Raw genomic sequence first — 5,153 nt, 5'->3', positions numbered from 1 at the left:
TAATCGTCTAATCTGACACAGTGCTGATTTTAATAGACAAAAAACCGTGTAGTCTGAATTAATGAGTTGAAGTAAATCAGAAAAACTGAACAAAATATTCTGCAAACGCATACAGTTTATTAAACTTATTCAAAGACTAATAATGAATAATTATAAATACATTACAATACAAATAATTTAGTCAAAGTTTGAATATGCTCAGATGTGTTATTTGGTATGAATTATCTACTAAAAATGTTAATTTTAGTTTTGACGTTTGTATGATTCTGATATTGACAAGAATTGGCAACACCATAATGTACTGTTTAGCATTTACATATTTCAAAGAAATTAAAAAATAAAATATTTTAAATGATCTTGTTTTACCTGTTAATGAAAACATAATGTACTTTGACCCCAGACTGCAGTAAATGACAATGTTGAATTGAAATCTTGTGTTATAGAGCTCAACAGTGACTGCCTACTTTTGTAACAGCTCTGGTTCCGAAGAAATTTTCACCATTCAACATCTCCACTGACGTTTCATTAAATGATTATATTAAGATTTTTAATCCTGGAACCAAACCATCCAGCTAGGAGATGAATTGTGATCATAAAGAATTTGATTCGCGCAAAGAACATTCTGAAAACAGCAAACAAGGCAAAGGTGCAACACTGTGTACAGAAACGATCATAGAGTTCAGTGGTAACAGCTCGCTATAGCTGTTCCTGGTTTTGCGGTAAACATTTCCATGGTAACAGCAAGCCCCACCAATCAGAGATGTCACTGTTATGCTTAGGATTGTGGGTAGTGTAGTAATTCTCCATCCGTTGGCGTCGATTATAACTTTGAATAATGTTTTTCTTTTAACAATGTTAATATCATGCGTACAGATGTGTGGCTACTACAGGCCATAAACTCCTCCGTTAACACGCTAACCATAGCGTGGACAGTCTACCTTGTATGGCTTAAACATAATGGCAAATACCATAATCTTGTAAATAAAATTTATGGAGAAAATTAATAGATGTTTTACTTCCAGAACCACGCTGTTGAGCTCTATGCAGTACCTACTACTATATAGAATTTCCAAGTTAAAGAAGGAAGACCTGGTGGTTTTGGACATTTATAAAAAATAATATCCTCAATGTTGCTTCCGACATAGAAACAGAGACTGCTTCGATAATTTAATAATAGGTTTATGTAATGTCCATAAATTTAAATTATTCAAAATGAGAAGCCTTGTTCTTTCCATCAGTTTAGTATGGCAAATATCTCTTAGTACTTTCATACTCACATGAGCCTCAGCCAACATTGTATTAGAAGAGCCAGTCAGAGGAATCAGAGCTGGTTTCTGAAGATTTTTTTAATAGTATCCTCAATGGATAATTTAACAATATTATAGCTTTATATGTTTTGGCCATCAATTTTAATTATTCCAAACAAGAAGCCATGTTCTTTCTATCAGTTTAGTACGGAACAAAACAGTGAAGCATAATTGCTGAATTTATCTAACATTTAACCAGAATTTATGTGAACTGCTAGCGAGACAAGGTATAGATCAAGAGTCTTAAATCTTACAGTGACATTAATATTAGCTAGCTGAAGTGGCTACTGTTAGCTACATCTTGGGTTAACTGCAATTTAACCTCTAATCTGATGTTTTTTTTTATCTTTAAGTGCCTTCTGTTTCGTACGATGTATAGGTGCTCACTCAGGGTTTGAAACCTGTAAATATTTTAGCCAACACTTTTGTAATAAAGGAGTGACTTGTATTTATCAGCAACACCTGCAAGCAGGTTATTTAGCTAATTAATGAATGCTAATGTGTACACAGTTCATTATGTAATACTAAATCAAATATTAAGCTTGCTTTGAAAATATAAGTAGTATTTTGAGTTCAAGTCAAGTCAAGGAAACTTTAATGTCAATTCTGCAATATGTGCCAGACATACAGAGCCTTTGAAAATACGTTTCTCTGACCGCCCGGTACAATAAGGACATGTACAACAAGTATAATATAAATTAAGATAAGTAATATATACAAATAAAGATAAAAAGATAAGTAATATGTATTATACAGTAATACATTCTAAGTAGTGCAAATGTAAGGTAAAACCAAACAGTATAGAAAACTAAAGATATTGAAAATATGCAATATAAAAGAAGAGTTCCGAGTGTCTTCTTTATGAAGTGGCCAGTGCTGATCCTGATGGGGTGGGGTTCAGAGTCCAGCGTTCTTGGGGACAGAGGGAGGGGTGTTGAGCTTCCTGACAGCTTGGGAACGAAGCTGTTTGCCAGTCTGGTGGAACAGGCTCGGAGGCTCCGGTACCTAAACCTATATGGCAGGAGGCTGGGTTATGGTTATTGTCCAATTATTGATTATCCTGTATCCTATTAGCCTGTAATGACTCATTGTTATATACACAAAATATGAATCCTTCCAAAATCAATGGTCTGTCACAGCATATGTCCGTTGGGTTTAACAGTAATATGTACTGTAGAGCCAATTTTACCATTAGATTTAAAACATTTTAGAATGAAAATTTACTTGCTATATGTTCATGACTCTTTGTTTGTACAATAATGTATAAAACTGTGTATTATTTCATTGTGACGTAAAGAAAAAGCCAAAAGCTTAACAAATAAAGAGTGCAGACATTATTTATTTAATGGTGTTTGACAGATTCAGTGAACATTTAGTTGCAGGAATCAGTGATACGCCTCATGCTCATCCACCTCATGCCACTCATGCCCATGTCCCTGAAGCTCCTGTACTCTCCAGGCCTCATGTACATCATCCTGCCTCTGTAGTTGGGCTGCTGCGTACATCAGCCAGTGGCCGTCACGTCGGCAGGACTGGCAGTCGTTCATACGGTAACGGTCCATGATGTTGTCACAGTCCCCCATCAGCTCGTAACTCTGACCACCGAAAGTTCTCCCTCTCATAGATCTTCATCCTGAACTGACCTCTGTGCTGTTTTTGGAGAGAACAAAACCAAATGAATGTCTTGATATCAAGTTTAGTGCTGGTTGTCACCTGTAGTAGAACAATAGTATCACAGATGCTGTGTTATACCTACCATGGGGATCATACGGCAAGACCTGATGCAGTCCCTCATTCCCATCATGCTCATGTAGTCAGCATACTCGCCCCTCCTCATGAAGTACTGGTTTCCCATGTAGTTGGGACGGTCGTAGACCATGAAGCAGCCACTCTCCACCCTGCAGGAGTGGCACCTGCTCAGGTAGGAGGTCATGTCAGAGCAGTCGCTCATGCACTCATAGTTGCGACCCTGGAAGTTCCTCTCACGTTAGATGATCTGAAAATAGTGAATTGTAATGGTTAGAAATTAAGCAGCAAGGTGAATTTAGTGATCTTATTTTGTAAACAGTAATTTATGCTAATTACAAAAAGATTTTAAAAGTACCTTGCCCCTCATGTTCATGTTGGTGTTGGTCATGTTGGCTGTAGATGTGCTGCTGCTCCTGAACTGCCTTCCTACCTGTTTAACCCTTTCCTTTTATACACAACCAAACGTAAAGAATGAGTGCCCCTCCCCCTCAGAGAGCCCCCTTACTCAGCAACTTACTATTGAAGCCAACAGAAAGCAGAGGTTATTTACATTTTTTGTCATCTGATGCTGCGTCTGTGATGCCTCGTGTCATCCCAACAAAAATACTAGCATTTTTTGCCTTCTTTTGCAGAGTAGACCAACGACAAATTCCACGTATTTCGTGTCGTTGACCCATAGGAGCACAGTACTGTAAACATGGTGATGAGGAATGATGTTAGTGTGGTTAGGTGGAACTGTGAAACAGAGGAAAGGTCATTACTTCTTTCTTTTATTAGGCTTTTCATAACACAAGATATGAAACACAACGCTTTGGACGCCAATATGTGTTTACATTCTTGTTCTTGGAAGTCGGTCCCTCATATGGTCGGGGGACAACGTCTAGTCTGCGTCTCTTGGTCGAATTTTACGGTAAGAATGGACCTTTTCACAGCAGACGTTTTGACTTGTCATAGGTAAAAGCACAGCTGAAATTGATAACCATAACAATGGCTCAATTCCATCAAGTGTCCCAGTAAGCTATTTCAGTGAGTCAGCATGCACAACACCAGGGCCTCTCCTAAGTGGAATGCAGCCATCATTAATGGTTTTGAATACACCTGTGCTTTTCCTACTATGACATGTCAACATGTCTGCTGTGAAAAAGGTCTATATATGACTCTATAATCGTCTAATCTGACACAGTGCTGATTTTAATAGACAAAAAACATTGTGTAGTCTGAATATATGAGTTGAAGTAAATCAGAAAAACTGAACAAAATATTCCGCAAACGCATACAGTTTATTAAACTTATTCAAAGACTAATAATGAATAATTATAAATACATTACAATACAAATAATTTAGTCAAAGTTTGAATATGCTCAGATGTGTTATTTGGTATTAATTATCAACAAAAAATTTTAATTTTAGTTTTGACGTTTGTATGATTCTGATATTGACAAGAATTGGCTACACCATAATGTACTGTTTAGCATTTACATATTTCAAAGAAATTAAAAAATAAAATATTTTAAATGATCTTGTTTTACCTGTTAATGAAAACATAATGTACTGTGACCCCAGACTGCAGTAAATGACAATGTTGAATTGAAATCTTGTGCTATAGAGCTCAACAGTGACTGCCTACTTTTGTAACAGCTCTGGTTCGGGAAGTGATTTTCACCATTCAACATCTCCACTGACGTTTCATTAAATGATTATATTAAGATTTTTAATCCTGGAACCAAACCATCCAGCTATGAGATGAATTGTGATCATAAAGAATTTGATTCAAGAGGCAGAACATTCTGAAAACAGCAAACAAGGCAAAGGTGCAACACTGTGTACAGAAACGATCATAGAGTTCAGTGGTAACAGCTCGCTATAGCTGTTCCTGGTTTTGCGGTAAACATTTCCATGGTAACAGCAAGCCCCACCAATCAGAGATGTCGCTGTTATGCTTAGGATTGTGGGTAGTGTAGTAATTCTCCATTAGGTCGCGATTATCACTTTGAATAATGTTTTTCTTTTAACAATGTTAATATCGTACAGATGTGTGGCTTCTACAGGCCATAAACTTCCGGTTAACAACCTCATAGCTCGTGGTCAGTCTACCT

The 5,153-nt window shown here is 36.9% G+C and overlaps 1 pseudogene; it reads right to left on the bottom strand.

Moving 5' to 3' along the window:
• Nucleotides 1-2,627: 2,627 nt before the first annotated feature.
• Nucleotides 2,628-3,444, bottom strand: LOC120569380 (annotated as a pseudogene).
• Nucleotides 3,445-5,153: the final 1,709 nt, after the last annotated feature.

Source organism: Perca fluviatilis, chromosome 12 (genome assembly GCF_010015445.1).
Source record: "Perca fluviatilis chromosome 12, GENO_Pfluv_1.0, whole genome shotgun sequence".
NCBI classification, from domain to species: Eukaryota; Metazoa; Chordata; class Actinopteri; order Perciformes; family Percidae; genus Perca; species Perca fluviatilis.
The sequence above is the reverse complement of the archived record's forward strand: the minus strand, read 5'-3'. Positions and strand labels throughout refer to the sequence as shown.